We start from the raw sequence: 18,792 nt of genomic DNA on the forward strand, positions 1-18,792 counted from the left end.
CAGAACTACATGCTAGGTATTATCCACAGTGCACAGAGGAGGACACTGAGGTCCATGGCTTACCCAAGCGATCTACTTTTATGTGGCAGCAGCAGGGGCCTGAACCCAAGTCTATGACTCCAAGGCCCCTCTGTCAACTCTGTTACTCATGCAGCCCCAACACAGTCATCAAATACCTCCCTAAACCCTCATCCCTCCTTTGAAAAAGCATGGTCTTCTGCCATTTCCCAGATGGGAAGAAAGCCGGCGTGAGCCAGATATAGTGACCTGCCCATGATGGTACAGGCGATGTCCCCCCTGTTCTCCCCCCAACACCCATGTCATTCTGCACGAGGCCCCATGGGGTCCTTCATGCTTCCAGTGGAAAACTCTGGTGAGACCACCAGTCTCCTGGCAGGCCTTCATCTTGACCCTGGAGGACAGGACCAGTTAGGAGAAACCGGCTAGTTAAGCCTCTGAAATGGGGTCCTACCACCCAGGAAAACCCCCTTATCTCTAGGGCATCGCCCGTGTGAATTAGCTGGATTTGTAGAGGGCTCCACAAACACCAGCCTTGCTGAGTCACTTTCTCTAAGGTGGTGGCTGAGACAAAAAGGACCCAGGAAAGAAAGGCATAGGCTGTTGTGGAACTCCAGTGCCTTGGCATCAACAATTAATGTGAGCAGCTGCCTCTGCTCACCAGATCTGCATTTTATGTGGGGCACACTGTTCAAAGTTTACACCCCCCATCTCTGTAACCTTCACAACACCTGGAGCTCCCTGCACCATCATTACCACCTCACAGACAAGGAGACAAGGCATGAGGGGTGTGTAGAATGATGCAGCTCGGTGCTGGGGCCAACCGGGGGAGGACACCCACAGGCTTGCTCTTCCCACTGCTGCAGAAGCAGCTGAAAACAACGAGTTTTTCAGTTTGCATTATGTAGAGTGGAAAAGTCAACCATAAAGGTCATTCAATTTTTAAATGGGTTATTCCTCAGGATAAAAACAGTTCCAAAAAATAATTTCCGAGAAGTTCAACATATTCCTCCTTCCAGGTGCCTGTAATGTGATGGAATGTTGATAAAATAAGTTCTGGCCCATCAGTATGCCAGACAGAAACTGGAAGTAAGCTGTTGCAGGTCCCCAAAGGCTCCGTCACAACCCTAAAGAGAAGATATAACTTTCACTGTCCCAAAGTGGTTATGTTTTAAAAAAAAAAAAAGGCACAGGTGGAACATTTTAAATTACAGACTTTCAATGCAGGGGCAGTGGGGGCGGGGGGGGGTGTCCCCCAACTACCCCCAAATGTTTCAGCTATATATAGTGACTTACCAAAGTGACTCATCACAAGTACCTACAAGGCGACTGACAGGCAACTGACCGATGAGGAAGGTATTCGGACTGCTTAACAAAACCAACACAACTTAGAATATTCATTATTAAGAAGAGAAAACCATTTATTAAACACTCGCCAGGCACCAAACCCGCTAGGCACTGTCACACGCTCTACTCATCACAAGGCTGCCAAACTCAGTGCAGAAACTGAGGCTGAGTAAGTCACCTAAGATCATGCAGCACCAGAAACTGGATTCCAACCAGTTCTGACATCAAAGCCCACCCCAGCTTGCTGCAATGCTTCAAAACCTAAGCTTTGTAATGATCAATAAACTACATGCTTAACAATGTTTACACATCTCTGTTAGAATTCAGGGAAAGGTTTTTAAAAATGACATACACAAGGGGAAAAAATAATACAGTTTCTGGAGGCAGGCTGCCCAGGGTTCAAATCTTGGCTCCTCCACTTGAAAGCTGTGTGACCTTGGACTCCTTTAGCTCCCCTGTGCCCATATTTCCATGCATTAAAATGGTAGCCATAACAGACCCTATCTCCTAAGGCAAATAAAGCATTTTGGTGTTGTTGTTCTTGTTTTAAGATTTTATTATTTATTTGACAGAGAGAGAGAGACACAGGGTGAAAGGGAACACACACAGGGGGAGTGTGAAAGGGAGAAGCAGGCTTCCCACTGAGCAGGAAGCCTGGTGAGGATTAGATCCCTGCACCCTGGGAGCATAACCTCAGCTGAACAACTGAGCCACCCAGGTGCCCACAAATAAAACATTGAGAATCATTCCTGGCATGAGTTAAACCTCAGAAGGTGTGGGCTGGTGTTACTTCTTGCTGGCCACTAGATAGAGTCAGCAGCCTCAGGCCCACTGTTTTAGCAACTCATTTGCATAAACAAAGCCCAGGCTCAGCCACTTTGTGCTTACCCTATGATTTCTTCCTGTCACTAACATCTCTCCTCACTCCTGCTCTGTGGCACTAAGCTCTGGGTCTCAACTTCCCATCTGTCAAATGAGGTGAGGAGCCCAGCTGATCTATCTGAGGTCCTTCCAGCTGGGCAACCTAGGGTTCTTGGTAACTCAGGGCCCAGAAATTTCAGAACCATCCTAACACAAACATTACCAGATGGCACTCACTCAATTTCCTCAAATCTTCTCTTCCGTGTTATGTATAAATGCTTATTTTCATGGCAAATCTTCTCCAAGATCCCAGAGCTCCACGAGCACCCAGAATAGGCTGGGCAGGCATCCCCAGTGCTGAGGCTGGGGACATGATGGTCAGAAGCTCTGACCTCCAGGGGAGATGGATTCCAAATCAAGCTGCTCTGATAAGCAGGTCTTCCCTGTTAGAGAGGATTTCAACAGAGCACAGTTAAGAGGAAGTGCAGGTAAGAAGCTCAGAACTTGGCCCACCGGACAGAGGGCAGTAGGACAGTGGGCCAGAGGGGTGAGAGAGGGATTGAGAGGAATGGCACGATCAACAGAGGCCAGCCAAGGCAGCACTGATGCTCAATGTGAGAGGGTGGGCTGGGGATACACTGTGAAAATGGCTTCAAAGTCAGGAAGCAAGCCCAGCTCAGCACAAAGCAAAGTCCTGAGCAGGAACCTTCTGGGACCAGGTTGGACACTAAGGTGAGCTGATAATGGCTGTGGCACCCAGTGCAGTCTGAATCTCACCCATGCCTCTCACAGGCTGGGTGACCCCGGACCAGTTATGCTATGTCCTTTAATGTTTCCTAAAGGGTATATTCACTCCATAACCCTGAGCCATGTTCTCATTTCGGTGAGTGTGGGAGGCCGCAATAAGGCTTAAGACGAGAACCAAACCAGACCCTGACTTGTGCCTCCTTTAAAGTCCAAATAACCTAACAAAAGGTTTAGGATGGGAAAAGTTCAGTAGCACTGGGCAAGAGTCTATGCTATGTGTTGTGCGCTCGCCTACGTGACTTCCCACACGCTTACTAAACAAATGAGAACAATTCGGTTGGGCTAAAAAGTTCGTTGCTTGTCCTTGCTGCCTTAGTACAACCCATAATTTACTTTCAGGTTTGCTGTATTTGTACTGGCATCAGCCATTTGGCGTCATGAGGAACCATAGTTGCTTAACTAAACACAGATGTAATATCACTATATATATGGCCTTAAGGCTTTGAATAAACTTAGCACTGTTGGACATCCTCCTCAGTGCTCCTCCTGTCCCCCATCTCTTTGCTTCTCGAGTTCTTTTCTTCATCCTCTTACCCTCATGTTCCTGGTTGATTTGTTGCGCCGGCCATGACAGGTGAGGATCTGATGGTGCCCACTATCTACAGATATCCAATATATACAACTAGGACAGCCTGGAGGGGGGTGGGCAACCCAGGCTGGACAAGGAGTTAAGAAGGAGTCAGGAAGGGCGCCTGGGTGGCTCAGTGGGTTAAGCCGCTGCCTTCGGCTCAGGTCATGATCTCAGGGTCCTGGGATCGAGTCCCGCATCAGGCTCTCTGCTCAGCAGCGAGCCTGCTTCCTCCTCTCTCTCTCTCTCCGCCTGCCTCTCTGCCTACTTGTGATCTCTCTCTGTCAAATAAATAAAATAAAATAAAAAATCTTAAAAAAAAAAAAGGAGTCAGGAAGAAGTCATTCCCACACTTGAGGCATGGGTTGGTACTGACCAGAGACACTGGGCAAGAGACAGTGTCCTAGGACTGCTGTAAGACTAGCCGGTTCCAGGCAAAGTGCCTAACAGTGTGAAGATGTAACCCATCTGTAAAAGGTGGACTGGGGGTGGTGGTTTCAGCTGGTTGAGCATCTGACTCTTTGTTTTCGCACAGGTCCATTCACCTGGCCCATTCACCTGTGCCTGCATGTGTTCTGTGGTGTGCTCTTTATCTCTCTCTCTCTCAAATAAATAAATCAAAAAAAAAAAAAAAGGAAGTCAGGAAGGATCAGGAGACCTGCTGTTAAGGTCCCAAAGACTCCACCCTCCTCAACTAGCCTCTGGAAATAAAGTAAGTGGATGCCCAGGAGCCTCCTGAACACAAAACTTTCCAAAGCAAAGCTTTCAATTTCATACTGGAGAAAAGGTTGCTGTGCAAATTCAAGACAAAAAAAGCCAGCCATGGTGGGGTGGGTTTGGACAGGGTTGGTCCTGTAGGGCTCTGGCCACTAAATGCCCACTGCCCAAGCCAGGAGCCTGGAGTCTGTGCAGCCAGTGCTTCCTGAGGCTTCCACATCATAGCCTCACTCTGAAGTTTCCTCCTGGAAGCTCCTTACCCAGGGAGGCCACCTGTGAGCTCCCCCTCACACACACCCCAGCTTCTGCCCCTCCATCCAGCTGGAGTGAAGGATCCCCAAGCCTGCACTCTCTGGTCTCTCCTGCACAGAGAGGAGTATGTGCCCTGGAAAGGAGGGTCCCTGAGGATACCTGAGTCCTTGGCCCAAAGACAGCTGGCTTGAGAATGTGGGGTTTCGGTGCTCTAGGCACAGCAGTTCCTAGAGGAAACAGGGTAGGGAGCTCCAAGGTGGAGGGGAGTCCCGGGAGTCTGGGATCACAGATGCCAGTGGCCCCCAAGTGGAAGAGTTTCAGTAACTCCAGAGGTGAGAGGGGCCAGGGGACAGGCCTGGAGGTGGACAAGGACCTGTGGTGTAGGGGGCCGCAGATGGAAGTGATCCCAGGGTGGTTGCAGGCCCAAAGTAGAGGTGTGGGGGTGGGGGTGGGGAAAAGGGGTCCATGGGCCAGAAAAAAATGGTATCCTGGGGCTCCTGGGTAAAAGGCACTTGAGGTGGAGGGGGCCCAGTGGGGACCAGGCTGCGTGGGCAGAGCCAGCGCCTCTCAGGCTGGGGAGCCCGGCGATTCTGAGGGACAAAATTTTCCATCAAGTTCTGGAAAAGAAGCCTGTCAGCACAGGCGTCTCTCCGGGGTCCAGACGAGCCCAGTGGTGCTGGGCCCCTTGATGTCAGTAGGGCCCCACGGGTTCCCTGAATACCGAGAAGTGGAGCAAGGGCTGTGGGGCAAGGGCTATGGGGCGTAGGAGCACCAGGCCGCCAGGAACCTGTCCGCCAGGCCCCCCTCTCGCTCCCTTGGACGAAGGAGCAGGTGGCAGCAGGCAGCAGGGCCCCAGTCTCCCTCTCTGCCTAGCGCCCCTACCCTTCCGCAGCCCCTCAGTACCTGAGTCAGCGGGGCACCGATGCACTCCCCCTCGCCTTGCCCAGCCAGCCCAGAACCCCTGCCTTCCCGGGAGGCGCTACTTGCGCAGTGAGTTTGCTGGGCCCACAGAAGGCGGTGGGCGGGGCAGGCAGGTGCGGCGAGCTGTGGCGGGTGGGGGGCGGCAAACAGCAGTGCAGGCCTCTCTGCAGGCCCGCGCGCCCTCGCCCAGCCTCCTGTTCTGTCCTGTCCGGTGAGGTGGCTGGCTGCGCCCCCTGCTGGTTCCCGCTGCTCTTCTGCTGACTCCAGGAACTCAGTCCCCAGCCCAGTCCCGGCCTCCCTGCTGCTCCCTGCCCCTGCTTGAGCTCCAGGCTAGGCGCGCTGCTGCTCCTGGGCGGCCAAGCTGTGGCCCCGGTGCGGTGTGGCTGGCCCTTTTCTCTCCCCAGGGCACAGTGGAGCCGCGAGGGAAGGCCTGAGGGGATCTTCCGTCTGCTCAGTGCCAGTGGACACTCTCCAGGAGCCTCTCTACCTGGTGGGCTCCACCCATGGCCATCTTGGAACCCCTGGAATCCCCTTCAGAGACCAGGTGAAGCCCTTCTTGGGGAATCCAGGCTCCTGGGACCAAGGCGAGTTGATCTTGTGTACTGCTGTGTTTGTTCCCTGGCCTGGCATGGATTGACAGTTGCTGAATTGATCTATTCTGGGGTCATCAAGGGCAGAGCAAAGAGTTCAGGGCTGGGATCCCCAGGCCTGGGGTCCACACAGGCTTGGAGCCCTCTTGGCTGTCCCTGACAGAATGACCAAAGAGGAACCCTCAGAAACATGGATCTGCCTTGAACTGGCAGAGCATTCAGGGACAGGAAGGGGAATGTCTCCTTCGCAGAGTATCTGGAAGCCTGAAGTGGAAGATGGATTTGTCTGAGCCATGGTCATTAGTGTTGGGCCAAGGAACCCCTGGCTTGCTTCTCCTACCTGCATCCTAGGTCTAAAAGGGTGTCTGGGTGGCTCCCTCAGTGCAGCATCTGTCCAGGGTCCTGGGATCCAGCCCTGCATCTGGCTCCCTGCTCAGTGCAGATCCTGCTTCTCTTTCATCCTCTCCCTCTACTTGTGCTGTCAAATAAAATTAAAAAAAAAAGTTAAGAGGGGGGACAAAATGGCGCAGAAGTAGGAGGCGTCTTTTCAACTTGTACCCCAAAATGAGCTGATTACCTACCAATCACCCATGAACTCCAATCACCCATGAAATCATCCTGAGATCAGAATTATACACGTGTGGATCTCTACAGGGGGAGAAGAAGCCAGTGGGCAGGTAAAGCAGAGTGGGAACTGTGAACTGATATCGGAAGATAAACAAAAGGGGGAGGGAGCTACCAGAGGCAACCAGTTGGAAAGTAATAACCCAATACAAGCGAGAGTGCCCTGCGTCTGGGGACCAGCATTAACTGGGAGACTGGTTGAAAGCACTCCAAAAGAGCAAAGCATCTCTGGGGAAATTGTGGGAATCGGGGCGGCTAGGGACAGGGGCTTAAGTCCCTGGTCCCAGGACAGCCTCCCTTGGCACTGAGTCAGAGAGAGTGCGGCAGAGAAACCAGCTCTTGGTCCCTAAGCTGCCAGCGCAAGGAGAATGCATGGGGTCCGTTTCCTGTGAGGGGATGGGAGCCACACCAGGGGGCAGAATGCAAGAGTCCTGCTATAGAGCCTGAGATACTCCGCTGAGAGAGGTATAAAGGCCCAGCCAGTGCCCTTTGATACACGCCCTTGTTTCAGAGCCTGCACCAAACTCTCGCCCCAGAGAGGTGCAGGAAGGCCCAGCCTGGTGCTCTCGGACCTGTGCCCCATTCTCAGAGCCTGAGACCCGCGCGTGAACCTCTGCCTTCCCTGAAATTGGTGCATGTAAGGTGGGCGCTCTTAGACCCAGAAAGACCGGGCACTCCCAGCCCGGGCCAGCGGGAAAATCTCAGTGTGCGATTGCTGCTTGGAACCTCTCTAGCAGTCTAGAGGTGCCCAAAGCTGCTGCTGCCGTGCTTTTGGGTACAAGCAAAAGATCCTCCATCCCCAGGGACAGCGACTTGGAACCTGCTCTGCCAGCGGCCAAGGGGGAACTTATTTGGGCTCTGCAGCCAGACTGAGGTTTCTCTCTGAGAGGGAGATCAGGGTGCGGTTTGTTTTCCTCTAAAACTACAAAAACCATCAAAAGCGGTCAAAGTGAGAAAAAAAAAGTGAACAAACAAAAAACCGCCAGAGAACAAAAGCCTGAAAAAAAAAAAAAGTTTCCTCAGAGCCCACCCCCTTGAGGGGGGCGGTAGGACTTAAGTCAGGGAACATCATTGACTGAAAACCCACATGGCAGGCCCCTTCCCCAGAAAACAAACCAAGAAAGAAAAAGAAAAAAAAAGAGAGAGAGAGAGAAAAAAAGTACTACAAGAGAACTACCACTACTACATAGGAAACTTTTATCTTTCATTCATTCCCACTATTCTGGTTCTTTATATATATATATATATATATAGGTAATTTTTTTAACCCCAGCAGGATGGTGGAAGGGGTACATGGCTGAGTGCCTCCCGGGTCTGACCCTGTGTGATGCCACCCGGTGCCTGCAGCTGCCCTCTGGAAGGTGTTGCTTTAGCGGCAGAGCCGAAGGGCACCAAGCGTGTGTGTGTCTCCAAAGTCCTGGGCACCACATCACAATGCCTTCCTGAGAAGCAGAATCAAGGACAGTTGCTGATCTTCATTACTTCCTACCAAAGGTATCTCATACACCATCTTTGGAAGTTGGAGCCAGGGGGCGCCTGGGTGGCTCAGTTGGTTAAGTGTCTTTCTTCAGCTCAGGTCATGATCCCAGGCTCCTGGGATGGAGTCCCACACATTTGCCTCCCTGCTCAGCTCCCCTGAGCCTGCTTCTCCTTCTCCCTCTGCCATTCCCCCAACTTGTGCTTTCTGGCTCTCTGTGTGTCAAATAAGTGAATAAAATCTTTTTAAAAAGTTTGGGCCAGGGGGCACCTGGGTGGCTCAGTGGGTTAAGCCGCTGCCTTCAGCTCAGGTCATGATCTCAGGGTCCTGGGATCGAGTCCCGCATCAGGCTCTCTGCTCGGCAGGGAGCCTGCTTCCCTCTCTATCTCTCTCTGACTGCCTCTCCATCTACTTGTGATTTTTCTCTGTCAAATAAATAAATAAAATCTTTAAAAAAAAAAAAAAAGTTTGGGCCAGGGATGCCTGGGTGGCTCAGTTGGTTAAGCCGCTGCCTTCGGCTCGGGTCATGATTCCAAGGTCCTGGGATCGAGTTCCACATCGGGCTCCTTGCTCGGCGGAAAGCCTGCTTCTCTCGCTGCCTCTGCCTGCCTCTCTGCCTGCTTGTGTGTACTCTCTCTCTCTATCTCTGGCAAATAAATAAAATCTTTAAAAAAAAAAAAAGTGTGGGCCATACTCTTTAGCCATTCTACTTTCCCTGGGGTAATTTGCCACCTCCCTGAATTTACCTGCATCTTTTCCAAAATCTACTTATCTTCCTGCCTTCGTGACCATAATGAGTCTATAAATTTTCAATAGACAGTGTGAACTTACACTTGCTAATATTTGCTTAACATGCACCTCTTTCGATCTCAAAGAAAAGCTTCACACCACAATGGCCTCTAATCTCCAATTAGTTTCTGTTCTAGGATCCCACTGGAATTCTATGCGCCTGTCCCCTAAGATCCCATAAATTGTGGTCCAGTTTCCCAGCCATCCAAGAAAAGCACATGGGAAATCTTGCTGAAGTATGAGTAAGAGCCAATGAAAGGGAACATATTTATCTGCCTCGAATGCTGGGACCTGAGGAAAGCAAGTTTCATTACAGACAAATCAGGAAGGAGGTGCAGATTGCTTTTTATGTCACTCTGGAGTGGAGGTCTGCTCACTCACAGAAACTCAAAATCTTCACAAAAGACAATGCCCCCCACCCCCAAAGTCAGCTGGGGATTCTCAGGAAAACTTTAATTGAAAGTATTACGGATTCTCCAACTTCCCAAAATGCAGGAGGAACATCTACAAGCAAGACTGTCACCACTTTTAGGCAATTACACTTATTTACATTTTTTCTTCCTAGAAAATCCTCTCTCCCAATCCATGATCTTCTTTTTGTAACAGTTTCCTAAAGAAGGAAACAGGTGTCCTCCCATTCCAGTTCCATCCAAAATAATAAAATAAGAATCTTTAAAATTAAAAAAAAAATTGTGATTTGTTGAGACAGAGCACATATGCAGAGGGACAAGCAGACTCTCCCACTGAGCAGGAAGCCCGATTTGGGGCTCGATCCCAGGACCCTGAGACCATGACCTGAACCGAAGGCCGATGCTTAACCAACTGAGGCACCCAGGAAGCCCCAAAATAATTCAATTTTTAATCACTTTGCCATAGACACTTTTGGGTGGCTTTGAAACACCAGAATCTCATTGACTTATCAGTGTCCTCTTCACCATCTCAGAAAAGGACTGGGTGCCTCTCAGAGGCCTCTCTCCCCTCCTGACCCAGGTCCCAGCCAAAGGTCCTTCACATTAGAGTATGAGGAACTGAGCGGGATGGGGTGTGGAAGCACCCTGGGGTGGGGTGGGGGGCTCTGGGGCCCTCCCACTCCCAACTTCAAAGACAGCGCCTGCTTTCCCCTGCCTCATATAGGTACCCTGGGTTTGCCCTCTTTAAGGTTCCTGGTTGCTGCAAAGGTATGAAAATCTCCTAAGTAGCACAAAAGCCATCATGTGCATTTTGGCCACACGGGACAGAGGGAGTTTAAAGGAAGAAAGATAAAGCTCCCCAGAATGAGCCAGCAGCTCTGGGCTTCCCCGCACATCTTTCCTGACCTTCAGAACCCTGGGAAGGAGCCCCTTGGTGCAAAGTCACAGGGGGAGCCCACGCACAGCCCAGGCCTCCTGCCCCAGGTCCTCTCCAGCCATAAACTGACCCCCTAGCCCCTTCCAAACCGTCTACAGCCTCAAACCACTGACGTGCGGTTCAGCACCCATCTCCAGAGCGCAGGATGCACGTGGCTTCCCGGCACCCTTCCGTGGCCGCTCCCAAAATCACCGTGGGAATGTCGCAGCAAGGAGACAGGGAATCAATTTTTATCCTCTTGGTTGTCTTCCCTCGTAGCCCCTCAGGAGTCCCCACGCAGCAATGCCACGTGGGCCCTACTGCTCTGAATCCAATTCCCCGGAGGAATCCGCTTTTCTTCAGCGTCTGTGTCTGCAAACCCGGCTCCTCTAACACCCCCCACCAAACGTACCAGGAACCAACGGGGAAAGAAGTTCATTTCTGGCCGACAAGCCTTTAATCCCTGAGAGCTGTGGCTGATGCAGGAGCAGCTTTTCTCCAAATGGTGATTTCGATACGAGGTCGTCTTGCCTGCCGGCCCCCAACATCCCTGACGTGTGGCTCCCAGGGGCCTCCCCGCGGCCAGGCCTGAGAGTGAAGCCCACCCTTGGGCTCATTTTCCACCACGCTGAATCCAGGCAGCGGTCCCGTCTCACTACAAAGGGTGCTGAGTAACGAGATGCAGCACCAGGAAGAGAGGCAGCAGGTCAGACAGATCTGGAGAATGACACTGGCCTTCAAGGGCCCCTCACAAGGGAAATACCATTAAGTAGCAGATCTGAACAGATATACTGTGTTCCACATTCACGTCGTAAGGATGGGGTTTCCTCGAGCCCTAATCAAAGGAACTCTTTCACCTGAGATCACTTGACCAATCATTGACTCAGTTTCCTTATACTAAAAATGAGGATAACAATACATCACAAGATTGTTTTGAAGAGCACACACGTTACAAAGTGTTTAGAGGCACCTGGGTGGCTCAGTGGGTAAGCATCTGACTTCAGCTTAGGTCATGATCTCATGGTCCTGGGAGAGGGCCGTGTCAGGCTCCTTGCTCAGCGAGGAGTCTGCATGTCCCTCTCCCTCCCTCTTCACTTCCTGCCCTCTCTCTCTCTCTCTCAAATATATAAATAAAATCTTTAAAAAAAAACGAAGTTCTTAGAACACTATATGCACATAGTACAGAACACACAAGCACTTGTTAAACAGATAAAAGGGTACAAGAGGCTGGCTTCCCTTCAGATTTCTAATAGGCTCCTGTCTGGGGGTCTCTAGCTCTTAGGAAGTGGGGAGGCCGCAGAAGCCCAAGATTGTAGAGTTCCTCCGAGGCCAAGTTCAGTTTTCTATGCAGGACAGAAAACCTGTAAAACACATCCCAGACTTGCTTCGCTGCCTTCCTAGTAGGGAATCCATTCCCTCAAGAGTGGTCCAACCTCTCTTCCACTATTTGGGATGTAGAAAACGTTTAGACATTTCTCCATTGGTGCTGATTCCATCCTCATTTTTAACAATTTAGCTGTGTGTTCATCTGGGCTTCTGTTAGTTCCTTTATTCAACAAACATAGAGGACTCACCGTGTCCTAACTGTGACCAAGACATCCAGCATCTCATCCCACAAAGGAAACATATTTGCAAATGTGGCAGCAAAGAGGGATGGGGTAAGGCAGTGACATCTGAATCAAGACCAAACTAACAAGCAGAGCCTGCCATGAAGAACATTCCAGGTATGGGCCCCATAGGCATGAAGGCGGAAATGAATAGATTATGTGCAGACAGCAGGACAGGGGACTAAGGGGACACTGGAAAGGAAGGCTGCGGAGCAGCTGTCGGCATTGGAGGCCTTGCGAAGGACTCTGGAATTCCCTTTGGTTTCAGCCGGAAGCTACATGAAGGTTTAAGCGGGGAATCATCAGATTAGCCTATATTTGTAAAAGATCGCTCCTCTTCCACAGAAGAAATGGGGATGGGGTGGGGGTGTCCACGAGCCTAGAAGCTGGAAATGAAAGCTGATGAAGTTTCCAATATCCTGGCCAAGGAGTGAGTCTGTCGCAGTGAGAGTGTCAAGATTTGCAGTTCTAAACTTTTTAGTAAAGTGGCTTATTAAACACACAGCTAACTATTGCCCGGGGTTCCTAATTTTGTAAAAAACTTGTAAAAAGTTTTTTTCTGAAACTCAAAAAGGGGAGAGGGGCTCTCTGCACCACCTGCCAGTCGGGGCGGAACATCATCGTCACATTACAGGGTGTTTTCAGAGCCTGTTATCCTTTTAGTACGACATCCCTCCCACCCCGAGACAACACCGTGCCTCTTTCCGCCAACAGAAGTTGAGTTTTTCCCTTTCCCTCTTCCTTCTTTCGAGGGCAGAGCTCAGGGCTTCTCCAGAGATTCCATCCGAAGTTCATAGATCTCACTGAGCCGACCACATTCCCCTCCCTGTGGGCGCCAGGAAACGCCGGAAACATCTGTATCTGCACCTGAACATGGGACCTTGGATCCCAGCTACAGTTACTTGTGCTGTGGTAACAAGGACATCATGTCGCGTTTCAGGACATTTTCGTATATAAGGCCTCGGGTCGGGATGCTCAGGGTAGGAAAAGGGTGGGTTCACCCCTGGGCAGAGTGGCATACCTTCTCTCTCCTCCTGGCCTTTGCCCGAGTTGGAGATGCCCTGTTCCTTCCTCTTCACCTGAGTAATCATTTTCTCTGCTTCCAGAAGCAGCTCAGGGGGCCACCTCCATCCGAGAGGCCACCTCCTCCCCAACCCCGCAGGACCAGGTGACCCTCCCCAGAATTCCATATAAATCCCTGTTAACGTTGATCCCACTGCTTCCCAGAGGCTCTTTCTCCTTGTCTTTACTTTGTCTCTCCTGCTGGACCCCAGGAGACAGGTCTCACTCATCATTTTATCCCAGCAGGGTTCAGGATGTTGCTGAATTAACACATGGCATGTCCCGCACATCGCTGGCAGCTGGATGAACTAGAACACAGTGTGGCAGCATGTACTGAAGCAGGGGTTCTCAGAGCACCAGGGGATTCAGTCGGTGAAGCATCTGCCTTCGGCTCAGGTCATGATCCTAAGGTCCTGGAATCCAGGCCTGCACCGGGATCCCTACTCAACAGGGAGTTGGCTTCTCCCTCTCCCTCTGCTTCTCCCCTCCCTCTCAAATAAATACATAAAATCTTTTCAAAAAATAAATTTAAAATAAATTTTTAAAAAATTAAGCAGTTGTTCTCAGCTGCAGGTGATTTGGCTCCCCAGGGGACATATGGCAATGCCTGGAGAAACGTTTGGTTGATGTAATTGGAGGAAAGGGCGCCACTGGGCATTTGGTGGGGAGAGGCCAAATGGAGGTGGCCAACATCTGGCCATGCACAAAACAGGCCTCAGCAAAACATCACCCAGTCCATGAGGTCGACAGGGGAGACCCGCATCTAATCTAGGACCTGGAATACCTTTTCCTAGGTTTACATGATCAAGGGAAATGTATCTGTCCATCAAAACCACAAGAATGTCTAAATCAGCTTATCCTCGGAAGCCCCAAACTGGATGCCATGTAAAAGACCATTAACAGGAGAACGGATAACCGACTACAGTACCTACGTGATGGAAGACAACAGACGATAACGAAATTTAAGATGCCACATACGCGACAACAAGAAGGAATCCACAGATGTGCTGAGGAACCGAACCACCAGAGCAAGGTAACAGGCAAACTTGATCGCTGGTGATGGAAGAGAAGCAGGGGGCAGGGAGTGACTGACTGGGAAGGAGCAGGAGCGAACCTCTGGTGTGCTCAGAATGTTCCTGATCCTCATCTGGGTAGTAGTTACACACAGCGTGCCGCATGCTAGGACTCATGTGCTGTGTGTGTGTATTACACCTCAGCAAGCTTTACCAAAGGCAACGGTACTCTAAGAGCCCCGGCGGGCAGGAATCACACACTGGAGCAGGTCCTCCAAGCATGACTTTGTAAGGATTTCGGTGCACAGCCGGCAGGAGCATTGTTGATATGTTTATGGAGACCTATTTCACCACAGACACCAAAAACCTTACAGTGGGTCCTTGATTCAATTCTGCTTCGGTCATTTTCTGCTAAGGATTGTGCTACAGATGTGCACACAGACTTAGGTTTCAAGAATATTTATCACAGCAGAACAAATACAAGAGGGAGGCAGCAACAACACGGACCCAGAGGAAACTGTGTGATACCGCGGACTCATTAAAATCGACATTTAAAAATGTAAACGGAAAACGACTACAATATATTAATTACAATTAAAGAGCAGGTCACCCAACAAGCTGACACCTAAGATATATGAAGAATATACTCAATATGATTAACTATGATTAGCTAAGGTCATGAGGGGTTATGGGATTTCTTAAAATTTTATCATTTTTCCCTAAAATGTACATATATTACTTATTAATAAGAAAAAATACACAATCACACTTCTTAAAAATAAAGGTGAGTTTTCAACTCTAAAACTGAGTACCAGGGGCGCCTGGGTGGTTCAGTGGGTTAAAGCCTCTGCCTTCGGCTCAGGTCATGATCTCAGGGTCCTGGGATCAAGCCCCGCATCGGGCTCTCTGCTCAGCAGGGAGTCTGCTTCCTCGTCCCTCTCTCTGCCTGCCTCTCTGCCTACTTGTGATCTCTATCTGTCAAATAAAATAAATAAAATCTTTAAATAAATAAAATAAAACTGAGTACCAGACCCCACACAACTCCCAGATTCCCCATGGATTCAGAGCCCTGCTGCCTGCAGAAGCGCCCTATCAACGATGCTCATCACAGTGGCTGAGACAGATTAAATAAAGAGATAACATTGCAGATTTCCTGTCTCTTATCCGACTGTGCAGATTGGTTACACAAATCCAAATCCATACATGCATTAGATCTCACTGAACTGCGTACGCCCTGAGAAAAAGACCCTGTAAAGCAATTCCCTGTAAAAATACAAAAGTATTTCTGACAGCAAAAGTTTTCAGATTGCTGTAAAGAAAAAAAAAAAAACTAAAAAGGCACGACCTTCCCTGATTAATCAAGTCTCCCTCGAGAGAAGGCTACCACTTCCCCAGGTAATCTCATCACCTCAGACGAAACCATGTTTTTCTGTGAAGTGGAGGTGATCGCGGCTCTCTCGGAGTACTCACATAGGTTTGGCGTAATTATGAAACGGAACATTATGACCGGGGCCCGCTGGTTGTGGTCACCGTCATGCCCACAGCCTGAACACCACATCCCTCCAGGAAGCTCCCTTCTCTGAATTCTGTGTGGTAGGGGCACGTGGCTGACTATTAGGGAGCACTGCATAAGGCGTACCCTGTCGCTCGCCCAGACGCACAGCTCCTCCCGGAGCCACCGAATGCCATACAGAGCTAAAGCTGGGAGCAGTGGCTCACCGTGGACACCAATGACGAGGGCCCAGGTACCTCAGCTCACAAACCCATTACAAGCATATACACTTAACTCTAGCTTTAAGATGTTTCTCCTCTTATTTCTCAGTCAAAAAAGACTTTAAGCCGAGTAAACCAACAACAAACCCTAAGATAAAACATTTAACCTTGTTAACTTCCTAAGGCCTACGGTCAGGTCATCTTCAGCTTCTCAAGGTCACACCTCTCTGTTGAATGATTACCAAGGGTTGCTGACACGGTACACAGAAAAAAAAAAACTCTTAGGATGTCCAGCCTCTAAGAGAAAAAGCAAACAGCTCAGAATGCAGCCAGCCACGGCAAAGGAACCACCGACAAAGCCAAACACAGAGGGGCCCCTGAGCATCTGGGAATCTGCCTGTTCCTTTGCCTCCTCAGAGGAAACGAGTCACAAGACTGCTCAGAATGGGAAATGAGAAGGGCAGAAACCCAGAAACCAGCGCGTCCTGAATTTCGTGCTGCTTCCAAGGAATGAGCCCGCCTGCTGTGCTGCTGTGTCAGTTATTTACACAGTGGGCAGGTGAGGCTGACAGCTTGAAGGGGTTATTTTAGAGGGAAGCTGTAAGTCTGATCAGGAGAAGGTTCTGGACCCTGGGGTCCCAGCACGCATCTCCAGCTTCCAAGCTGACCCTCCCTTCAGACAGGGTTTAAGAGGCAGCAGGGCAAGCATGGTCTTTGTATTTAAATCACCTCAAGGGGGCCCATATCTCCAGGCACAACCAGAAGCCAGGGAGGAGAGGGAAAGGGTACCTCCACTCCTATCTGCTGGCTGAACTTCTGGAGTGCCTGATTGAGGAAGCTAAATGTGTGGACAGAACAGAAGGAAGAATCTGGGAAGACTGGAAGACTAGAAGAGCTGTTCGTGGACTATCTCAACCTGAACCAGAGAAACACCTCTGCCTCCCTGCCCTCCTCCCCTCGGCTGGGCACCAGGTGCCTCCCTACTGCACTCCAGATGCAGATCCAAGCTCAGGGGTGCCCAGTGCCGATGCCTCTCTCCGGCGCAGGGACTCTAGGGCATCAGCGGGACTCCTAGACATCACCTGTGAGCTCTAATTTAAAACCAATACCAAAATCCCCAATCAGCCCAATCCAGCACAAGCAATACATATTTATGTGTAAGACACCTATGCACACATACACATTCACTTATCTACACACACACACACACACACACACGCTTTTGCAGCCGAAGGCAGGCATGAAACCTGTTCCCTAAGTCCTTTGCTTTCCTCATCTGCTTCTAGCAGCAACAGCCATTCCTGCTACGGATTTTCCTATTCGAGGGTTGATCACAGATCCAAATGCCACCATCCTGTTTGCCACCCTTTCCTACCCCACCGGCCCGCTGACGTCTGTCAGTGAACCAGGGAACAAAGATGGAAGACAGGCCCAAGCTGCCTTCCTAAAGTGGGGTTATATTTGACACTTTAATAAACCTCAGAGCCTGAGCCTCTTTGCTCTCAGACTGGCCAGGGTGCAGCTCTCACTCTTACCAAACCCGTCCATCTCTCCTCCCCCCACCGCAGGGCACAAGGGTTTTCTCTGCCCGGCATCTATTTCCAGGCCCCATAAATCATATCCCATTGTTCCAGGCCATCTGAACTCATGCTTAATAAACCATCCACCTCACCCTTCCGCCACCACCCCGAATTTCCCACAGGGAAAGACTGTTTCAAGAAGAAAATGAAATTCTTCATTAGGGCTGGATTTTAAAAGCAAGCTTCCACAAAAAACCAGAAAACAAAATTGGGTATAAATACCATCCAATAACCACTAAATGTCTCTGGTTAAAGCACCTGCCTGCCTGTGATTCTCAGGTCCAGATGTGAGCTCAGTGCACATCCAAAGGAAGCAGAATTTGAACCTGATGCTAAATCCTGAACTTCATGACCATTTAAGTGCCACAGTGGCTAGACTAAATTGCTCTGATGCAGAATTTCTCCCAAGTATAGGTTACTGAGAAACATAATATTGCTTGAAAATGTATTTAGGTGCGCTCATCCTTCTCAGACCAACACTCATGGGCTCTTAGTCATAACCAGGCTTAAGCTAACACGATTCCCCTATTTTCCCCAGAGAGGGAGGGAAACAAGAGGACATGTCTCTCATGTTCCAAGATCAAAAACTGGATCACAGCACTCACAGCATCAAGTCTGCCAAACCAGAGCTCTGGGTACGTACAATTCTTAAAGAGCTAATTGAATGGAAAACAGCCATCTGGGGCTGGAAAACCTTATGACATTCTGGGAAATGTATGGGCTTTAAAAGGATTATGCAGGGTGATGTGACTTTCAAAATTCCCAAACTCTGAACTGAAGCCTAAATGAGAATATGTTAAATTCACCCATTCCAAAACACAGCACAGTTGACTCGGACCCTAGAGCCCAGCTGTAGCTCAGGGTGTCCACACTGCAGCCTGTCTGTGGGAGGTCTGCAGACCACTCCCTGCTGAGAGAGTCCAGCCAACCCAATCAGCCTACCAGCAGGCTGTGGCACAAGGTCCAGATCCTAGCCCAGGCACCAGCCAGGGTTCCCTTTGGCCTGCCCTCTTATGGTTGAACAACAATCAGGGAGAGCGGCATTGGGTCCAGTATGGCCACTCCCTGGTCCTCCACAACACTGGTTGCACACTCTTCAACACAAGAAAATGGTGTGCAGAAACAAGGGCCTGCCACAGTAGGCTGTCGAACAAGGAACAGAAAGCATCAGGGGACAGGTGGGACTGCTGGCTGGTCTCCACCTCTCCCAGAGGGCAGAGGCCGCAGAGCTTCTGCAGGCTAAGCAGAGACGTGTCAGAATTACCTTCCCAAAAAGTAGGCAGTAAAGGAGGATTTCAAGCAGCCACAACCACCAGCAGGCCTGCGACCTCCAGATATCAGGGGCTTGACCATGACCGTGTCGGTAAGCAGAACACACAAGTGCCTTCTGGAGCGAGAGAAGACAGCTTAACGCTGATAAGTGGTCCTCTCACTCTTCTCTGCTCTCAGCAAGTGATCCTGAAAGGGATGGACAAAGTTGGTCAGATTCACTGGAGAAAACACGAGCCAGTGAAGACGTC

The 18,792-nt window shown here is 50.2% G+C and overlaps 1 pseudogene across 1 annotated transcript in view; it reads right to left on the reverse strand.

Moving 5' to 3' along the window:
• Positions 1 to 18,792, reverse strand: part of LOC309856998 (piggyBac transposable element-derived protein 5 pseudogene) — a 43,077-nt pseudogene that overhangs the window by 23,444 nt on the left and 841 nt on the right. The window contains exon 2 of the transcript XR_014316660.1: positions 6,422 to 6,559. The product of XR_014316660.1 is annotated as a piggyBac transposable element-derived protein 5 pseudogene (transcript). The remainder of the gene's footprint in view (positions 1 to 6,421; positions 6,560 to 18,792) is intronic.

The sequence above is a fragment of the Mustela nivalis genome (genome assembly GCF_964662115.1).
Source record: "Mustela nivalis genome assembly, contig: HAP1_SCAFFOLD_118, whole genome shotgun sequence".
NCBI lineage: Eukaryota > Metazoa > Chordata > Mammalia > Carnivora > Mustelidae > Mustela > Mustela nivalis.